Here is a 22,610-nt window from a genome sequence, read left to right as displayed (position 1 = left end):
TATATCACAATTTATCTACTTTCCCGTGATGGGCATTTAGGTGATTTCTACACTTTTGCTATTGTGAATAATTTTGCTAATCTTTCCATGAACCTTCTTGTATATGTCCCTGATGTACTTGCATGAGTAGAATTGTTGAGTCATAGAGGATGTACTTGCTAGACAATGGAAGAAAATATGAAATTATTTTCCAAAATGTTTGGAGAAATTTACATTTTCAGCAGCAATGTATAAAATATTATGTGGATATACAACATCTCCAATATGAGATTTTATGAAACTATTTTTTCATTTGAAACCTATACATTATTTTATTATTTTAATTTCATTATTATTTTTAATAAATCTTTATTGTTCAGATTATTACAGTTGTTCCTCTTTTTTCGCCCAGTTCCCACCCCACCCCATGCCCTTACCCCACCACACACTGTCCTCATCCGTAGGTGCATGATTTTCGTCCAGTCTGTTCCCTCACGCCCCATTACCCCTTCCCCCTGAGAATTGTCAGTCCACTCCCTTTCTATTTCCCTGATTCTATTCTATTCACCAGTTTTTTCTGTTCATCAGATTTTTTATTCACTTGATTTTTAGATTCACTTATTAATAGATAAGTATTTGTTGTCACTTTGTTGTTCATAATTTTTATCTTTACCGTTTTCTTCTTCTTCCCCTTCTTAAAGAATACCCTTCAGCATTTCATATAATACTGGTTTGGTGGTGAGGAACTCTGTTAACTTTTCCTTATCTGTGAAGCTCTTTATCTGACTTTCAATTCTAAATGATAGCTTTTCTGGGTAGAGTAATCTTGGTTGTAGGTTCTTGGCATTCATCACTGTGAATATTTCTTGCCACTCCCTTCTGGCCTGCATAGTTTCTGTTGAGAAATCAGCTGACAGTCGTATGGGTACTCCCTTGATGGTAACTAACTGTTTTTCTCTTGCTGCTTTTAAGATTCTCTCTTTGTCTTTTGCCATTGGCATTTTAGTTATGATGTGTCTTGGTGTTGGTCCTCTTTGGATTCCTCTTGTTTGGTGTTCTTTGTACTTCCTGGCCTTATAAGTCTATTTCTTTCACCAGGTAGGGGAAGTTTTCTGTCATTATTTGTTCAAATAGGTTTTCAATATCTTGCTCTCTCTCTTCTTCTGGCACCCCTATAATTCGGATGTTGGTACGCTTGAAGTTGTCCCAGAGGCTCCTTACACTGTCTTCATATTTTTGGATTTTTTTTTTCATTTTGCTTTTCTGGTTGGGTGTTTTTTGCTTCTTCGTATTTCAAATATTTGACTTCATTCTTGGGGTCCTCTAGTCTGCTGTTGGATCTCTGTATATTATTCTTTATTTCAGTAAGTATATGCTTAATTTCTAATTGGTTCTTTTTCATATCCTTGAGAGTCTCACCAAATTTATCAGCGGTTTCTAGAAGATTCTTTAGTAACCTTATAACTGTGGTTTTGAACTCTATATCCAGTAGTTTGCTTTCCTCCATTTCTTTTGTTTGTGACATGTTTCTTTGTCTCCGCATTTTGGCTGCTTCCCTGTGTAGATAGAGTGGCTTTGTGTGCTAGATGTCCTATCGGGCGCAATGCCTCAGCTTCCCTAATTACCTGAGGTTGACACTCTTGGTGCACCCCTTTGTGAGCTGTGTGCACAGTCTTGTAGTTAAGCCTTGATTGCTGTTGTATCACTGGGAGGAACTGACCACCAGGCCAATTGGCTGTGAGGACCAGCATGTCTACAATGGGAGAACTTCTGTGCTGCAGACACCCTTATGGAGCAGGACTTGCTTCAATGGGGCTTTGGTGCTCACTGAGTCTGCCCCCTGAGTGTGTCCCTTATGGATCTGAAGAGTTATTCTCTGGTATGGTCTCACTTTGACCACTGGGTACACTGGCTCTTGGATCTGCAAGGAGGTGCAAAGTCAGCCACTGCCTGAGGCCATCCAGCAGAAGCTACAGAGAGATCTGCAAATTCCTCCTCTTTGTTTGGAGTTTGGAAGTGCCCAGATGAGGACCAGCTGTGAAGCAATGCAGGCTGCTATCTAGGCCAGTGATGGCAAACCTATGACACGCGTGTCAGAGGTGACACGTGAACTCATTTTTTGTTGTTGATTTTTCTTTGTTAAATGGCATTTAAATATATAAAATAAATATCAAAAATATAAGTCTTTGTTTTACTATGGTTGCAAATATCAAAAAATTTCTATATGTGACACGGCACCAGAGTTAAGTTAGGGTTTTTCAGAATGCTGACACGCCGAGCTCAAAAGATTCACCATCACTGGTCTAGGCCTTCTTTTGGAGGCTTTGGTGCTCTTTGATCCAGCTGCAGTGTGTTAGGTTTTAGATTGCAAAAGAACAGGCCATTCATATGCAAAAGCCTCTGCTCACAGCTTGGGTGGGGTTGTAAATTGGGTGTGGCGAGGTCTCAGGGAATCATCAGGGAAGAGCAAACCTCAATGGCTGCCAGTCTGCTCTGCCTTGGAGAGGTCCAGGGGTCTCTGTGTCCCACGGCCCCGTGCAGAAACAATGATCACTACAAGCACCTCTGTGAGAAAGCTGCCCTCACATTCCAGCTCAATGCCAGACAGTCCAATTTCTCCCAGAATGAATCTGGGTCCCCAGAGTCTTGCCCAGAACTGAAGTTCAGAGCAGTTGGGAGTTTGTATCTCCCTCCTGATTGAAAAAGACCACAGGGTACCCAGTTGCCAGCCCGTTTCTGCATGCACCTCTGTACCTCCACTCTTCCACACCTCTGCACCACCTACCAGCTTCAATCGCTTTTCTCTTTCCTTCTAGTTGTAGAATTTCCACTCAGCCAGCCTTCCCATGGTTCTGGATGATAACCATTTTGTCTTTTAGTTGTAGTTTTGATGTGGTTGTGCGAGGCAGCAAGTACAAGTGTGTACCTATGCCGCCATCTTGGTTCCTCCCTATGAAACTTATTTTTGTCAATCAAAATAATATATAATGATACTTTGGGGTGGTATTTATTTGCATTACAGATATCAGTTATGAATCTTATCATCTATATATATTTGTTAATATTAATATTACCTTGTCTGTGAAATGCTTATTTATGCATGGCTCATTCTCATTTTTTAGAGGTTATTTGTATTAGAAGTTCTCTATATATCTTAGATCTGATTTTTTTTTTTTTGTCAGCACTAAAAAAAAAATCTTCAAATTTGTAATTGGTCTCTTCTTTCTGTTTAATCTTTGGTTACCCTAAATATTCTTGATAAAATTATGAAGCTTTATTAAAAAGGGACTAAACCAAATAAATTCATCTTATGAATGGGACACTCCTAATCCATTTTACCAGTCTTAAAAATGCAATATTAACTAATGTGGAATTGTGTATTTTATTTACCTGAGAAATGATTGATGATTGAAGGAAGATTAGTGCTATAATAAATGGAAATAAATCATTGCCAGTTGCCAACTCAACAGGAAACATGCATAAGTGGTAATCATTTCCATGATTGCACCCATAGTTTAAGAATGTCCCCACTGTTCACTAACACATACAATGACAGTTTTAACCTGAAATAAAACATCTTTGGAGAAGATATATGTTTATGCTTCTAAGACATAAGGGAACAATTGCTTCCACTATTGCTCATTATGAAGTATAGCAACCACATACTAGTAAAGTAATAATATTTGAAAACAACATTGACTATTCTGAGTCATTTACTTTAGCCATAGTATTATAAAGGACATCTTTTGAATTTAGATTTGTATATAGAAATGTTATTTAAAATATTTCTCTGAGTCATTAAATCTTTAGGTCTTTTGAGAGCTAATTTGAAAAATAATGTACTAGAATTCTACTCTCAAAGCTTTCAGTTGTTCCCACATTTCAAGAAAATGCCATCCCTTTAGGCACAGCTCCATTTCCGCCCATGCTTAAGATCACTTTCCCCATCTTCAAACCTTTTGTTAGCTTCATACTTACCTTGATAATCAGAAATCCTAATGTCTCATAAAAGTCCTGGCTTCTTAATGCAGAAATTATTAGGATTTGTATTAAATTTCTCTATTCAATATTTTAAAAATTTAGGAAGTAATTTATAATTGGCATAAACAAGAGTAGATATTTTTAAAAAATTAAGTGGGAAAGAGCATTAGTCACATAGTTTCCATGCTCTTAAATGAAAATTCAAGTTTAACAAACACTAATTTTTCTGGTTTTAACATTTGTGGCTCGTTTATCTTGAGGATTACTTCCTAATTTGCTAAAAAAAAATATATATATATATATTTTTTTTTCTTCTCCCGTTATTTGAACTATAACTTATAATATTTATTCTCCACTTTAAAAAATTATTTAGTAGTCCAGCAGGCGTAGATCAGTGGTTGAGTGTCAACCAATGAACCAGGAGGTCATGGTTTGATTCCCAGTCAGGGCACATGCCCAGATTGCAGGCTTGATCCAAAGTGTGGGGCGTGCAGGAGGCAATGGATCAATGATTCTCTCTCATCACTGATGTTTCTATCTCTCTCTCCCTCTTCCTTCTCTGAAATAAATAAAAATATATTTAAAAAATAAAAAAAATATTCAGTGCGAAAGTCAGTGCTTGCTTTGGTTGAAAATAATGTTTCCCTATAGGAAAGAAAATACAGCAGTCTTTGTTACACTATTCCTGTCTTTCTTAATAGACCTGATCATGTTTACCAATGCTACTCTTTGTCTTAAGCATAAGTATATCTACTGTTATTCTTACAATTTCCTGTTTTAATATCTTATATAAATGCTTGACTACTAGACAAGATTGTCTTTTTTTTAATTAAATCTTTATTGTTCAGATTATTACATTTGTTCCTTTTTTTTTCCCCCCATAACTCCCCTCCTCCCAGTTCCCACCCCACCCTCCGCCCTCACTCCCCACCCACTGTCCTCATCCATAGGTGCACGATTTTTGTCCAGTCTCTTCCCACATCTCCCACACCCCTTTCCCCCCCAAGAATAGTCAGTCCATTCCCTTTCTATGTCCCTGATTCTATTATAATCACCAGTTCATTCTGTTCATCAGATTATTTATTCACTTGATTCTTAGATTCACTTGTTGATAGATGTGTATTTGTTGTTCATAATTTGTATCTTTACCTTTTTCTTCTTCTTCCTCTTCTTAAAGGATACCTTTCAGCATTTCATATAATACTGGTTTGGTGGTGATGAACTCCTTTAGCTTTTTCTTATCTGTGAAGCTCTTTATCTGACCTTCAGATCTGAATGATAGCTTTGCTGGATAAAGTAATCTTGGTTGTAGGTTCTTAGTATTCATCACTTTGAATATTTCTTGCCACTCCCTTCTGGCCTGCAATGGGTCTGTTGAGAAATCAGCTGACAGTCGCATGGGTACTCCCTTGTAGGTAACTGACTTTCTTTCTCTTGCTGCTTTTAGGAGTCTCTCTTTGTCTTTTGCTCTTGGCATTTTAATTATGATTTGTCATGGTGTGGTCCTCTTTGGATTCCTTTTGTTTGGGGTTCTCCGCGCTTCCTGGACTTGTAAGTCTATTTCTTTCACCAGGTAGGGGAATTTTTCTGTCATGATTTCTTCAAATAGGTTTTCAATATCTTGCTCTCTCTCTTCTTCTGGCACCCCTATAATTCTGATGTTGGTAGGCTTGAAGCTGTCCCAGAGGCTCCTTACACTATCTTCATATTTTTGGATTCTTTTTTCATTTTGCTTTTCCGGTTGCGTGTTTTTTGCTTCTTCGTATTTCAAATCGTTGACTTGATTCTTTCGGTCCTCTAGTCTGCTGTTGGGGGTCTGTATAATATCCTCCATTTCAGTCAGTGTATGCTTAATTTCCAGTTGGTCCTTTATCATAACATCGAGGGTCTGACTAGATTTCTTGAGGATTTCATTACATTTATCAGCCGTCTCACCAGTCTTTTCGAGGGTCTTACTAAATTTATCGGCGGCTTCTAGAAAGTTCTTGAAAAACCTTAAAAGTGTGGTTTTGAACTCTATATCCAGTCATTTGCTTTCCTCCATTTCTGTCATTTGTGACCCGTTTCTTTGTCTCCGCATTTTTTGTGCTTCCCTGTGTTGATGGAGTGGCTTTCTGTGCTAGGTGTCTTATAGGTCCCAGTGGCTCAGCTTCCCCAATTACCTGAGGTGGACACGCTTGGTGCACCCCCTTGTGGGCTGTGTGCACAGTCTTGTTGTAGTTAAGCCTTGATTGTTGTAGGTATCACTGGGAGGAATTGACCTCCAGGCCAATTGGCTGTGAGAATCAGCTGTGTCTGCAGTGGGAGAACTTCTGTGCTGGAGACAACCCTCCGGGGCAAGACTTGCTTCAGTGGGGCTTTGGGGCTCACTTTGTCTGCCCCCTGAGTGTGTCCCTTATGGGTCTGAGGGGTTGCAATCTGGATGGTCCCACTCTGACCACCGGGTATACTGGCTCCTGGATCTTTCAGGAGGTGCTAATCTAGCCTTTGCCTGAGGCTACTCAGCAGGAGCTCAGCTGTGAAGGAATGCAAGTTGCCCTGGGGCCTTGGGCCAGCTGCAGGTTTGTCAGGTAATTTTCAGATTGCAAAAGCCTCGGTGAACAGCTTGGGCGGGGCGGGGTCCCACGCGATCAATAGGGCCGAGCAAACAGCTATGGCTGATCGTCAGTCCTGCCCCAAGAGGCCCCGAGTCTCCGTGTCCGGGTAATCGCTTCAAGCACCTCTGAGAGAAAGCTGCCCTTGAGATGCGAACGATGCCAGACAGTCTAGCCCAGGGGTGGGCAAACTTTTTGACTCGAAGGCCACAATGGGTTCTTAAACTGGACCGGAGGGCTGGAACAAAAGCATGGATGGAGTGTTTGTGTGAACTAATATAAATTCAAAGTAAACATCATTACATAAATGGGGTAAGGTCTTTTTTTTTTTTTTTTTTAGTTTTATTCATTTCAAATGGGCCGGATCCGGCCCGCGGGCCGTAGTTTGCCCATGGCTGGTCTAGCCTCTCCCTGTATCAGTCAGGGTCCCCAGAGACTCTCCTGGAACAGGAGTTCAGAGCAGTCGGGAGTTTGAGACTCCCTCCCAATTGAAAAAGCCAACCGTGTCCTCAGCCGCCAGCCCTTCTTTCCTCGTCTGCCTCTGTACCTGTGCACTTAACTTCCACACCACAGCTCTTCTGAGTGCCCGTATACTTTTCTCTTTCCTTCTAGTTGTAGTATTTCCACTCAGCCAGCCTTCCTGTGGTTCTGGATGATGCCCGTTCTGTCTTTTAGTTGTATTCTTGAAGTGGTTGTGCGAGGCCGCAATCTCCAGTGTTTACCTATGCCACAATCTTGGTTTTCTAAGACTGTCTTTTGAACTATGTGAGAGCAGGGATAATAATGTATTTTTTCTCCAGTTCCCACGAAAATTCTTAGTACTTAGTAGGTGCTTAATATTTAAATAACTCCCTGACTTACAAAATGAATGTTTATCTGGTATATTACCGTTAGATTTGTTTTCAGCATTCTAATATACAGTGGGGCCTTGACTTAGGAGTGTCCCGGCTAACGAGTTTTTTGAGATACCAGCTGTTTCTCGGCTGATTTTTTGCATTGAGTTGATAGAGTAATTTGAGTTAACGAGCTCCTTAAGGAGCTCAGTCTCAGAACGAATTAAATTCGTAAGTCAAGGCCCCACTGTATAAAGTGCTAATTCATTCATATAATATAAATACTTTCTTGAGATCACAGCTTCCTCTAACCTGCACAAGAAACAGTGGAAAAGTAAGAAATTATAAAGTATGGCAGTTGAAGTGGGTCTTCTCAGTCTCAACAGTGTTAGAAACTACCAGATTGATCAATTCACAAAATTCTATATAAAAATGAACATTAGTCACCCAAATCACGGCACGTAGGCTCTACCCCTCATGTGTAGCTCTGACCCTTCTTAGGAGAAAATGGCTAAAATTTATCTGTATTCCAAACTGGTGGTAAAACTATATTCAAAGTGTTTTTGTTAACAACCTAATACCAAACTTGTGAGAGGGGTCTAGTGAACTGACTGAAGTTTTTTGTTTTTGTTTTTTAAAAAGAAATTCAAATGTTATCATTTCCTGGGATCAAAAGCTTTAAGAGGTGTAGGTGACTTAAAACACATAAAGGATATAGATGGCACAAAGACAGTGCCCATAAAAGCAAGGATAGAATAAAAAATGAAAAATGATTTGGTAATCTCTTCATTCCTGTTAAAATTCATTAGGAATGCTAAGTGCTAAATGCCTATATGCTAAATACATCAATTGCACACGGAAGAAATGGTTTGGTGACTCTTTCCCTGGAGGGGACATCTGTGTTTATCTTGACTGATGATGAGATATATTCACAACATACTTAACATAGTCTTAACTTGCTTCAAAGGGAACATGGATTCAGGCTTACATGAAGTAATACCACAGAGATCATGCTGCTACTAAGACCACGTCAAAATTATTTTGTTAAATTGTTTGCCATATTTTGGATGTATTGTCAACCACAAAGAATATGACACAAACACTAATTTTGTGAAATATGAATGTGCCTCATGTAAGAAAAGGAATGTAACTCTTCCACTGTTGTTTTGTTTTTAATCCTCACCCAAGGATATGCTTTTGATGAATTTTTAGAGCAAAGGAAGAGAGAGGGAGAGAGAGAGAAACATCAATTGGGTGGGAGATCAAACTGGACCTGGGCACGTGCCCTAGGGCAGTGATGGTGAACCTATGACAAGCGTGTCAGAGGTGACATTCGAACTCATTTTTTTTGGTTGATTTTTCTTTGTTAAATGACATTTAAATATATAAAATAAATATCAAAAATATAAGTCTTTGTTTTACTATGTTTGCAAATATCAAAAAATTTCTATATGTGACACGGCACCAGAGTTAAGTTAGGGTTTTTCAAAATGCTGACACACCGAGCTCAAAAGATTCGCCATCACTGCCCTAGGGGATCTAACCCAAGACCTTTTGATTTACAGGACAATGCTCCAAACAACCAAGCCACACTGGCCAGGGCAGAAGTTTTAAGAAGAGTGTTAATCAAGATAGAAAAGCTTTTGCCCATGGACAGAATGGCTTAGTGGCTGAGCATCTACCTATGAACCAGGAGGTCAGGTTTTGATTCCAGGTCAGGGTTTATGCCCAAGTTATGGGCTCAGTCCCCTGTAGGGAGCGTGCAGGAGGCAGCCAAGCAATGATTCTCTCTCATCATTGATGTTTCTATCTCTCCCTCTCCCTTTCTCTCTGAAATCAATAATAATAATAATAAATGTTTAAAAATGGTCCCTTCTTCTGGAACTTACAATAATTTTAAAAAAAGATAGAAAAGATTTCTGTACCAGAGGACATCTCAAATTTTTGATAAGGTGACTGGTGCCTTTTTAAGAGTAATTTACTAATTGTGGTATTCTCTCAAGTTATTTGACCTCATAATTCTACAGGACACATTTATGTATTTATTTATTTATTTATTTATTTATTTTTGACATGATTTTCTTTTTATTTTTGATCTTTATTGTTGAAAGTATTACATATGTCCCCCCCTTTTCCGCCATTGGTCCCTTATAGCTGCCCTCACCTGCAGCCCCAGGCCTCCGCCACCTTACTGTCCGTGTCCATGGATTATGGGTATATGCATACACGTTCTTTGGTTGATCTCTTCCCACCCACCCATCCAAACCGTCCCTCTGATATTAGACAGTCTGTTATATGCTTCTTTGTCTCTCAATCTATTGTGTTTAGTAGTTTATTTGTTCATTTGATTCCATATATGAGTGAGATCATGTGATACTTGTCTTTCTCTGACTGGTTTATTTCGCTTAGCATAATACTCTCTAGGTCCCTCCATGCTGTCTCAAAGGGTACGAGATCCTTCTTTTTTACAGCTGCATAGTATTTCATGGTGTAAATGTACCACAGCTTTTTTATCCACTCATCTACTGATGGGCACTTGGGCTGTTTCCAAATCTTAGCTATTGTAAATTGTGCTGTTACAAACATAGGGGTGCATACATTCTTTCTGATTGGTGTTTTGGGTTTCTTAGGATGTATTTCTAGAATTGAGATCACTGGATCAAATGGCAGTTCCATATTTAATTTTTTTAAAAAATTTCTTTATTTGTTAAGGTATTACAAATGTGTCCTCATCCCCCCATATTTAATTTTTTGAGGAAACTCCATACTGTTTTCCATAGTGCCTGCACCAGTCTGCATTCTCCACATCCTCACCAGCATTTATCATTTGTTGATTTGTTGATGGTAGCCATTCTGACAGGTGTGAGGTGGTACCTCATTGTCATTTTAATTTGCATCTCTCTGATGATCAATGGCTTTGATCATTTTTTAATGTCTATTGGCCATCAGCATGTCCACTTTGGAGAAGTGCCTATTTAGGACTTTTGCCCAATTTTTAAATTGGATTGTTTGTCTTCCTTTTGTTAAGTTGTATGAGTTCGTTATATATTTTGGATATTAACCATTTATGAGATGTATCATTGCCAAATATCTTCTCCCATACAGTGGACTCTCTTTTCTTTTCTTTTTTTTTTTTGATGGTTTATTTTGCTGTGCAGAAGCTTTTTATTTTGATGTAGTCTCATCTGTTTATTTTCTCCTTGGTTTCCTTTGTTCAAAGAGATGTATCTGCAAACATATCACTACAAGAAATGCCTGAGATTTTACTGCCTGTGGTTTCTTCTAATAATTTTATGGTTTCATGTCTTACAGTTAAGTCTTTTGTCCATTTTGAGTTTATTCTTGTGTATGGTATAAGTTTGTGGTCACAGAACACCCTTTTAAAAATGCTGGTCAAAAAAGTACACTGTAAGATGAAATAATAGTTATAGACAAGTAGCAACTTTGTTCTATTCCTTAATTCAAAGGGAAAATCAGTTGCAACAGCATGGATGGAACTGGAGAGCATTATGCTAAGTGAAATAAGCCAGTCAATGAAAGAAAAATACCACTGATCTCACTCATTTATGGATAATTAAGATCATTACAAACTGATGAACAAAAATAGATATAGAGGCAGAGCAACATGGAACAGACTGTCAAACTACAGTGGGAAGGCTGGGAAGGTTTGGGGAGGTGGGTAAGAGATCAACCAAAGGACTTGTATGCATGCATATAAGCATAACCAATGGATACAAGACACTGGGGGGTATGGGAGACTAGGGGAAGGTCAAGGGGAGAAAAAAAAAGGAGACATATATAATACTCGTTGTAATACTTTAAGCAATAAAACAATTAAAAAAACAAAGGGAAAATAAGGTAGCCAATTGTAGGTTTAACATAAGAAAAAAAGAGATAACTTTACTACTGTATTTAAAAAGACTGAGTGATGCCCTGGCTGGGTGTCTCATGTGGTTGGAATGTCATCTGCTACACCAAAAGGTTATGGGTTCGATTCCCTGGACAGGGCACATATTTATGTTTCGGAGGCAGATTCGGATTCAGTAATGGTGCTTACGGGAGGCAACCAATCCGCATTTCTCTTCTCTCTCTCTCCCTCTCTCTCAACTTTCTCCCTTCCTCTGTCTAAAATCAATAAACTATCCTTGGGTAAGGATTTTAAAAAAAAAGAAGAAGACTGAATGTCCTCCACAGGTAGAATGTAGGAGAGTCCATATGCAGCTGAGAAAGTGGGTGAAATGACCTTTGAAGCCAATGCCTTCAAATTGAAGATATTTACTCCAGGAAGCATTACGCACTGTCCTTTGTAAAGGTGACCTCCGGAGAGCCCCTCCGCCTAGATTTAAACAAGTCCACTTAGTAGGTGCTTAGTGGATATTAATGGAAGGCCTCAAGACCCACGGATTCATCTTCCAAAATACGCCCTGAAAAGGCTAATTATTTTGATTATGACCCTGGACTACGTTTTCTTTTTGTTATTTCTTTTTAGATTCTAGCAGTTTTCTTCCTACATTCTCTCAAGTTGCCACTCTTGCCTCTTTTTCCTTCATTGCTCCCTAACCCACTCCATCCTTTTACATAGAATAACCATAGCAACTTTGGGAAATTCTAAACCAATTTATGCCATGTCTATTCAGTTTACCCTAACTCCTAGCTATCTTGGCCTTCATTCTTTTCCAGACCTTATTATGTTCTTATTCCTCTGCCTAGAGTAATTTTCCTCAGGGTGATCTCATGGCTATTCGATTCACTCAGACCCATGCTCAAATGTCACCTCTACAGCGAGGCCTTTCCAATCCACTCTCTGGACAGTGAACTTGCCCCCTTCTAGACCTCCTTACACTCCCCACTTCCAAACCCAGGCCATTCCCTGTGGCTGTCTTGCTTTATTTATTTTACATGCATTTGGCATATTTTGGGTCTAACTCCTCCAATGGAATGAATCTCAGCTCAGAAGGACAGAGACTTTGTCTTGTCATTGCTTTAATTTTTCTTAGAGCACAACAGATTGTTAAATGTTTTGTTTGTTTTTAAACAAATACATATCTAAGAGAATAGTTTTTCTTTAAAAAAAGTAATTGTGTTAGAAGGACAATTTTTGTGATAAGGTAACTATAAAATTACCGTACTAACAGTATGTAACAGCTAAATTAATAGTGCTGTTATGAAGCTTGAAATAGCAAAATATGGGTTCTTCAAGATAGTTTAAAACAACCTGTATAGCATGATCATTTCTTGAAAAATTGGTTTGGAATATGAAAGATGCAGCAATTTACAATGCACATTGCAACAAGTTGCTAAGGTAACTAGAGTATGCCTAAAGCATTTCATCACTTTAATAATTGTATAGATTTTCAGTAAGCAGTACACAAGACACATTAAATAAGATGTATCGTTGTGCGAATTACTTTAGTCTAGAAAGCAAGCTTCCTAGCACACATTTGCAGGAGGTGCTTTTCAAGGACATTACCTCTTAAGGATGAAAGACTAAACATGCCTAAATATTAATAAACATGTCATTCATAGTACAAAGTTATTTTTCACACCTTGCTTCACAATTTCATAAATTGAACAGTGTATAAGTTAATAATTTAATCTAGAATTTTGGTGAATACACCATGTCAAGTCTAAAAGCCTTCAAAATGACATGGTAGGGGATTGTTTAGTTGTTCTTATTTAACAAAAGAGGAGCTTTGAATGCATTATTACCTAATATAGTAGCAACTATTATTAGCCATATGAGGAAACCAAGATAAGGAGACGTTAAATCAGTACTTTTCTTAACCCCACCCCCACCCCACCCCCACCTAGTGACCTCAAAATGGAGTAACAAAGTTTAAGGCAGGGGTCCTCAAGCAAATACAAATATTGTATTTGTTCCCATTTTGTTTTTTTACTTCAAAATAAGATATGTACAGTGTGCATAGGAATTTGTTCATAGTTTTTTTTTTTTTAAACTATAGTTCAGCCCTCCAAGGGTCTGAGGGACAGTGAACTGGCCCCCTGTTTAAAAAGTTTGAGGACACCTGGTTTAAGGCATCTTACTGACAGCTCTGTGCTCTTAATCACTGTGTTATTCTGTCTCTTCATTAAATATTATCAGGATACAAACTGCGTTTTCCTTACATTGTTAGTGACTAGAGACACCAGAACTTTGCTGGATATATATCCAATGTAACTCTCAACACAAATATAGAAATAAGCCTGCAAATGAATGAAAAGAAGAACGAGAGAAATCAGCAACGACTGGCATTGCAGAAGGCATGTTATGACATTGGCATCAATGGCAGACGTGGTATCTCCATGGCCTGGGATCAGGCTCAACTTGCCTTTTGCCGGTTGATTTGACAGACAGCTGTTAGCTGGTCCAGCTCTCAGGCTCCATGCACCCGCTGCCAGGGCTCAGTCGGATGAAAATACAGAAAGCACACGTCTCTAACAAGTCTCACTCCAGCAAATGCCAATGAAGAGAAAAGAGTGCTGCGGTGTGCTCTGACCAAGAAATCCTAGGTCCCAGTGTGAGCTGTTTACTTCCTAAGGAGAATCGGAACAATCTTCTGGGAAGTTCAACCTGGGAACCTAGATAATCCTTCTTCCTTTACAATTAATTCCCTTTCAAAAATTTGATTAAGCCCTAGCTGGTTTGGCTCAGTGGACAGAGCGTTGGCCTGCGGACCAAAGGGTCCCAGGTTTGATTCCAGTCAAGGGCACATGCCCAGGGTTGTGGGCTCGATCCCCAGTAGGGGGCGTGCAGGAGGCAGTCAATCAATGATTCTCTCTCATCATTGATGTTTCTTTCTCTCCCTCTCTCTTCCTCTCTGAAATAAAAAAAAAAAATATTTTTAAAAAACTTGATTAAAATAGTAGCAGCAGCAGCAGCATTTATCTTATAAATGGTAACTAAATGAAGGATTTGGATACATGTGATATTTAGGCATCTATATATTAGGGACCAAAGTTCCAAAAGTGATTATTGGTTAGTCTCCTACTTGGCATTTGGATTGATATTGGTTTACCTAATAACTTATTGCTTATCTAAAAATCAAAAAGAAGAGTAAGTACAGGCCCCTATTCCTAGCGAAAAGTTCTAGAGCCCACTGCTAGCAAGCATTTTTGTGTTAATGTTTATCTAATATGTAATATTTTTAAATAATCATATAAGCAATAATCCTTTGTCTAGCTGGAGGGGAATAAATGGTGATGAAAAAATAATAATGAAGAAAAAAGTAAATTTTTAAAGAATTTTAAAATTAAATAATAATAATATGTATTTTCTTTTTTTAAAAAATATATTTTATTGAATTTTTTACAGAGAGGAAAGGAGAGGGTTAGAGAGTTAGAAACATCCATGAGAGAGAAACATCAATCAGCTGTCTCCTGCACACCCCCTACTGGGGATGTGCCTGCAACCAAGGTACATGCCCTTGACCAGAATCGAACCTGGGACCCTTCAGTCTGCAGGCTGACGCTCTATCCACTGAGCCAAACCTGTTAGGGCAATAATATCTATTTTCTTAGTGAATTGAAGAATTCACTAAGTGACAGCGTTTTTATTTTTATTTTTTTAATATATTTTATTGATTTCAGAGAGGGAGAGATAGAAATATCAATGCTGAGAGAGAATCATTGATTGGCTGCCTCCCGCATGCCTCACACTGGGGATCAAGCCCGCAACCAGGATATGTGCCCTTGACCAGAAACAAACCAGGGACCCTTTAGTCCGCATGCTGACATTCTATCCACTGAGCCAAACCATCTAGGGCAGCATTTTTTTATTTTTTTAAAAAATATTTTTTTTTATTGATTTCCGAAAGGAAGGGAGATGGAGAGATAGAAACATCAATGATGACAGAGAATCATTGATCGGCTGCCTCCTGCATGCCCCACACTGGGGATCAAGCCCACAACCCAGGCATGTGCCATGACCGGGAATCGAACCATGACCTCCTGGTTCATAGGTCCATGCTCAATCACTGAGCCATGCTGGCCGGGCAAGGTAGCATTTTTAATCAAGATTTTTTACCAGGGAGAAAACAGATGCAGAGCTGAGCTTACAAGTGGAAAGGCCAAAACCAAATTAAAATTTTCTTCTTTGTTTTTGTTTGTTAATCTTTGCTTGAGGATAATTTTTCCATTGACTAATTTTTAGGGAAGTGGGAGACAGAGAGAGAAACGTTATCTATGAGAGAGAGAGAGAGACTGATTGATGGGTTACATCCTGTATGCACCCCAGATAGGAGCCAGGGACCACACCTGCAACCTAGGTAGGTGCCCTTGACCAGAATCAAACCCTCAGTAAGCAGGCCAGTGCTCTAACCACTGAGCAACATTTAAGGCGAAATTCAAATTTTCTGATTGACTGGCCTACGTTCTTTTAATTTCATTGTAGTTCCAATAATAATAATAATAACAACAACAACAACAATATACTCACTTGAACAGTCTTTTTGATTAGAGAAGTTATCTGATATGAGTGACACTTGATTAATTAATTTATTTATATTTCTTATACCAGAAACTTTGTGAATATGACATTCAGTCACATTTGGTAATGGAGAAGTGGCACTGGGTTAAGGAAAAATGGAGCCCTACTTCAGTAAGGAATCTTTACAACTTTCAATTAGTTTACATTTATGGTGTACATCATTATAATAGACTAGAGCCCTGGTGCAGGAATTCGTGCACAAAGTGGGGGTCTTCCCACCCTGTTGGGGCCGATTGGGCCTGGCTGGCTAGGGATGGAGGGGAGCCATGGACAGTTGGCTGGCAGGCCCCGCTCCCTATCAGAGTGGGGGCAAATTTGGAATGAGGCCAGCCAGGGGAGGGGCCACCAGCAGTTGGTGGGCTGGCCCCACCCCCTGGTTGAACTCCCGGTCAAACTCTGGATTGAGGGGATAACTTGAATATGAGTCTTTTGTTATATAGGATGATTGGGTATATTAAACATTTTCATAGCTTTTTTTAATGCAGGAATGATAAAAATGTTTTCTGAATGCTGGAGGTTTTTATTTTCTCAAAGACTCTCATAATTTCTGATTAGAATACCTGGTTTAAATTATTTTGCCTAACTTTGCAGTAGCAAGGATTGTTCTCTATTATAGGCTATATATTCATAGATATGTTTGTTGTGAAAATTGTTTATATATTTAAAAAAATTGATAGTCTGAACTTACCTAGCAGGGGAGATACCATGATCACGAAGGTGGTTTTCCCCGGGTGAGGCTTATCCATTGCACCCCGGCTGTGCTGACCCCTGCAATTTCCCTTAATGTGGGAAACTGGACTGTGTAATTTGTGGTAGTGGGGGACTGCATTCGTGGAAAAAAATGATAACCTAATTGCTTCCTTTTTTTGCTTAGATATGAGTATTTTCTTCTTTGATTTTAATTAAGAATAAACAGAATTCAAATGGGAATATTGACTGTTTTAGTAATTGTCTGAGAAATGCAGAGGTCATTTGAGTTTTGAAATTTGACTCAAAACATTAAATTTTAGCCCATCTGGTGTGGATCAGTGGTTGAATATCAACCTATGATCCATGGTTCAATTCCAGGTCAGGGTACATGCCTGGGTTGTGGGCTCAATCCTCAGTGGGGGGTTTGCAGGAGCAGCCAATCAATGATTCTCATCATTGATGTTTCTCTCTCTATCTCTCCCTCTCACTTTCTCTCTGAAATCAATAACAATATTTTTTAAAAACCAGATTAATAGTCTGAAATATTTTATCAATTTAGAAATAGAAAATATTTCTAATAATGTTTCTAACATGTCCAAGCAATGCTTATATGTCAATCCCTACACACACATGCACACACACACACACACACACACACACACACACACACCAAATATCAGATATACTCTGCCTGCCTTAACAATGCTAATATTTTCTATGAAATTTCAGTAAGAGCAAATTTTACTCTCATGAGAACTATTTTTGGCAAAAGTGCCTATGAGCAGGTGACACAAGTTAAATGAGGTCAAAAGTGAAGCCCCAATATGATGGGCGGTTCCCTTATAAGAAGAGAAACATCAGTGCTTGCTCTCTCTCTGCTAAGTGAGGACACATTGAGAAGACGGCCATCTGAAGTCAGGAAGAGAAATCTCAGCAGAAACTTAATGGGCTGGAATGTGGGTTTTCCAGGTGCCAGAACTAATAGAAAATAATATGTTTAAATTTTTTTTTATTCATGTGTGTGTGTGTGTGTGTGTGTGTGTGTGTGTGTGTGTGTGAGAGAGAGAGAGAGAGAGAGAGAGAGAGAGAGAGAGACATTGATTTGTTGTTCCACTTACTAGTATCATGCATTCATTGGTTGATTCTTGTATGTGCCCTGACCAGGGATCAAACCTGTATCCTTGATGTATTGCGATGAAGCTCTAACCAACTGAGGTACCTGGCCAGGGTATAGAAAATAAATTTCTATTCTTTAAGGCAACCAGTCTATTGTATTTTGTTATGGCAACTTGAGCTGACAAATATGCCTTTCTTTAAATATTTTCATTCAAAATATTTTGAAGCCACACTTATATTTTCTAATTAATATTTTAATAATTAAAATTACATTCCTTTGTTTATAGTGTTTGTATTATTCCATTTATATTTTTAAAATAAATGAATATTTTCTGCATTGTTCTCTTTTATTTACCCCCAAACTCTGGAGATTCATGTTCCGTTTATTCTACCTGCCAAGTTTCCCGTTCACCTTTCTTAAGTTTTCTTCCTTACTTAATTCAGACTGCTGTGCTACCTCCAAGTTTCCTAATTGGTCTGTCTTCCTGAAATCCTCCAGTTTTTGCTTCAAAATGGCCCCAGAATGAGCCTTTTAACATGCATATTTTCTAACAAATATCAGTGATTCGGACACCCATGCTCATAAGATAAAAACCTCAAACGTCTACGTGGATTAAAGATCCTTCATGATCAGCCTCCTAACTCCTTACCTTTGCTTATAATGTTGTCTTTATTTAAAATACTTTTCTCACATTTATCCACATAATAAACTATTCCACATCCTTCAAGTATTATTATCAAACGCTTCAATAGCGCTATGTTTCCTAAGTATTTTATGTGTATAGATACATTTAATCATACAAAGCCCATGAGGAAGGTGCTATTACTATGTCTGAGCTTCTGAGTGACAGAAAGATTAGGTTACTTGACTCCTCAGAAAGCTAGCGAATGGCAGAGCTGGAAATCCAACTTACATGGTCAAGAACCAGAATTCAGGTTTGTAACCATAAAGCATACTGCCTCCTGAAGCACAAGTGCCATTTATTTTCTTTTTAAGCCTTTGCTAAATTTACTAGAAAAAATCTCTATTTTTTCTTCTGTCCCTCACTGTATATTACTCTGCTTTATTAGTTACGTTGTTCCATATTAACTCTATTTTGTTCTCCTTTCCTAAACTGAAAACACTTTGAAAGTAGAGACCAAAAATTTTCACCATTTTAACCCTACATCAGTGCTTGGTGCAAGATCAGTATTTAATATGTGATTATTGAATAATATTATCTTGACATTTGCTGAGATATTAAAGTATTTTACATTATTCTTTGAAAAAATAGAATTACAGTTTCTATATGATTTCTTAAATCTTTATTGTTGAGAGTATTAAGATGCCCCCCTCTTTCCCCTATTGCCCCCCTGCATCTGGTTCCTGCCCCCCCAGGGCTTCATCACCCTATTGTCTCTGTCCATAGGTAATGCATATAAGATCTTTGGTTAATCATTTCCTGTCCCCCCACCCCCCTCCCCTTCCCTCTGAGATTCGTCAGACTGTTCCATGTTTCCATGCCTTTGGTACTATCTTATTCATTAGTTTATTTTGTTCATTAGATTCCTTGTTCATTTATTTTGATTTTTAGATTCAACTGTTGAGAGATATGTATTTATTGCCATTTTAAACTTCTTCTTCTTCTTCTTCTTCTTCTTCTTCTTCTTCTTCTTCTTCTTCTTCTTCTTCTTCTTCTTCTTCTTCTTCTCCCTCTCCTTCTTCTTCTTCTTCTTTTCCTCATTCTTCTTATTTTTCTTCTTCTTCCCCCTCTTCTTAAAGAATACCCTTCAACATTTCATGTAATACTGTTTTGGTGGTGATGAACTCCTTTAGCTTATTCTTGTCTGTGAAGCTCTTTATCTGACCTTCAATTCAAAATGATAGCTTTGCTGGGTAGAGTAATCTTGGTTGTAGGCCCTTGTTATTCATCACTTTGAATGTTTCTTGCCACTCCCTTTTGGCCTGCAATGGGTCTGTTGAGAAATCAGCTGACAGTCTTACGGGCATTTTCTTGTAGGTAACTAACTGACTTTCTCTTGCTGATTTTTAAGATTCTCTCTTTGTCTTTAATTGGTCCTTTTCCATGTCTTTGAAATACTTGCTAAGATCCTTGTGACATGTTTACTTGTCTCCTCACTTTGGCTGCTTCCCTGTGTTTGTTTCTATGTATTAGGTAGAGCTGCTAAGTCTCCTGGAATTGGTAGAGTGGTCTTGTGTAGTAGGTGTCCTGTAGGGCCCAGTGACTCAGCCTCCCCAGTCACCCAAGCTGGGCACTCTATGTGCACCCCTGTGTGGGTTGTGTGTACAGCCTTGTTGTAGTTGGGCCTTGATCGCTGTTGGTGTCACTTTGAGGAATTGACCTCCAGGCCAATTGGCTGTGAGGACCAGCTGCAACTACAGTGGAAGAGCTGTTGTGCAGGTGATACCCCTAGGGAGCAGAACTTGATTCAGTGGGACGTTGGTGCTCCCTGAGTCTGAACCTTGAGTGTGTTGCTTGTGGATATGCAGAGTTTTAATCTGGTACGGTCTGAAACTGTCCACTGGGTGCACTGGCTCTGGGGGCTCCTGGAAGGTATAAAATCAGCCACTGCCTGAGGCCACTTATCAGGAGCTACAGAGCAATGCAGATGGCTGATACTTTTATTGGGCTTGGATATGCCCAGGCCAGGCCAAGCTGTAAAACAAGGCAGGCTGGTGCTAGTGCTGGGTCTTTCACATGTTTTGATAAGAATGAATCATGCTGACACTAGCTGCTGCTTGTTTAAGAGATTTTAGGGAAGTCTGAAGCCTGATCCAGGACAGGCTATTCATATGAAAAAGCTGCTGCAAATAGCTTGGGTGGAGTTGCAAATTGGATAGGGCAGGGTCTCAAGAATCACCAGGATAGAGTACATAGTGTGAACCAAGTTGATGGGAACTCAGATATGGCTGCCAGTCAGCCTGGCAACGGGAGGAGGTCCCATCACAGGAACAATGACCACTGTGAGTACCCCTGTCTTGCCCTGATGCCAAACAATCCAGCTCTTCCCTGAATGTCCCAGGTTCCTTTAAAGCTACCATTCCAGCACTGGAGCCCAGAGAGATCGAGTCAGAATAAGTCCATGTGCATCCCCTTTAAGAGGAACTTCCTGGGACTCCTGCAGCCTCCATGTCACTCAGCCAAAATCCCTGCTGGATTTTACAGCCTGAAGTTACAGGGACTTCTCTTCCAAGTTCTGGAACTCTTGGCTAGAGGTGTGGGGCTGGGACCCTTTGCTCCTCACAGGAAGCCTCCACAGCCACAATATCCCTCCCACTTAAAAGAATTCCACACATGGGTGTCATACCAGCATATTCTTTTTTATAAAAAAAATTTATTTTATTTTAATGATTTTTTACAGAGAGGAAGGGAGAGGGATAGAAAGTTAAAAACATTGATGAGAGAGAAACATCGATCAGCTGCCTCCTGCACACCCCCCACTGGGAATGTGCCCACAACCAAGGTACATGCCCTTGACTGGAATTGAACCTGGGACCCCCCAGTCTGCAGGCCAACGCTCTATCAACTGAGCCAAACCAGTTAAGGCCATACCAGCATATTCTATGCCTCTGTCCCTCCTACCAGTTTCAATGTGCTTTCTTCTTTACTTCTCTAGTTGTAGTACTTCCATTCAGCCATATTTCAGGTGGTTCTGAATGATGGTTGTTCTGTATTTTTGTTGTAATTTTGATATGGTTGTGGGAGGGGGCGAGTACCGGCATTTACCTATGCTGCAATCTTGGTTCTCCTTAAAAACCATGTGATTTATTTATCATCTTTATTTGGTTTTATAATTTCCAAGGAAACAAATAGTGTAATTACAGGGAATAATATGTCAATGTCATTTTTTTTTCATCAAATATAACTTGTTTTTAGAATTTAAAAAATATATACTTTTGTTTATAAAATACTAGTCTTTTCAGAAGGATGACATATTTGTTATTCTAAAAATATTCAAACATCTCCTGAAAAACAAAGTTATCAGTTGCATTATAAAGTCATCATATTCACAATTAGTTATTTTTGGCATTACATATGGCTTGAAAATTAACATTCTAAGTAGTAGTTTAGAGTTTTGTAATTTTAAAAAAGGAAGTACGGTCTTCAAACAAGCTCATTGTGTTCCATTTTATTAACTATGAGTCTAGAAGATATATACTATTAAATAGTATTTATAGATACTCTGTCACATTTAATATATTACTGAAGTTTCAGTAGGTGAACCGCATCCACTATGCATAGAACTACCGTCTTGGTTGGGCTTATTGAAAGAATAACATGCCCAAACAGTAGCAGGGCAAGGTGTGGCTTGACTCTCTTTGATAAAAAAAAAAAAATATTCACTAATCTTTATGGAATTCTATCAAAAAACCATTGTGTTTTCAAATTTGTAGTGAAATTTGCTTATTATACTTGCAAATTCTAGGAGGAGTGAAATGTTCAAAAGGCCTTTCATGTACTTATGAGGTTTCCTAAATCAAATTATGAATACTTCCATTCCGGAAGAGAGGAAGTAAAGAGTCTTGTCTCATGTACTTATGTAGCAACACATACAAAAACACATACACAATGAAATGAAGCAAAAGTAAAGTAATTCAAGATAAGGGAATCATTTTCACTGCACTTAGAAACATGTAGACCAGACAGGTTGACTCTTGATATAATAACATCTCACTACCCCCTGCACAGCCCAGAGATCTGATTCCTTAACCTATTCCGTAAAAGGGAAAATTTATGTCCATCTGAACTTGTGCCTATGAATAATCATGATGAACATCAAATGTATTTTCACTGACCCAGTAAACTGAAACATCCAAATATTTCCCGAACCAAGTAGAACTAAGTTGACATTTTAAATTACTCCCTCGTACTTTTCCTAATTTATTCCTGTTTTTTGCCATATAAAGTCCATACAATAGCACATCACAAT

The 22,610-nt window shown here is 38.7% G+C and overlaps 1 pseudogene; it reads left to right on the top strand.

Annotated features, from left to right (window-relative positions):
- Positions 1–16,552: 16,552 nt before the first annotated feature.
- Positions 16,553–16,734, top strand: LOC132212927 (U1 spliceosomal RNA; annotated as a pseudogene).
- Positions 16,735–22,610: the final 5,876 nt, after the last annotated feature.

This window comes from Myotis daubentonii, chromosome 11 (genome assembly GCF_963259705.1).
Source record: "Myotis daubentonii chromosome 11, mMyoDau2.1, whole genome shotgun sequence".
NCBI classification, from domain to species: domain Eukaryota; kingdom Metazoa; phylum Chordata; class Mammalia; order Chiroptera; family Vespertilionidae; genus Myotis; species Myotis daubentonii.
Note: the sequence above shows the minus strand (reverse complement) of the source record. Positions and strands in the feature narration are given on the sequence as shown.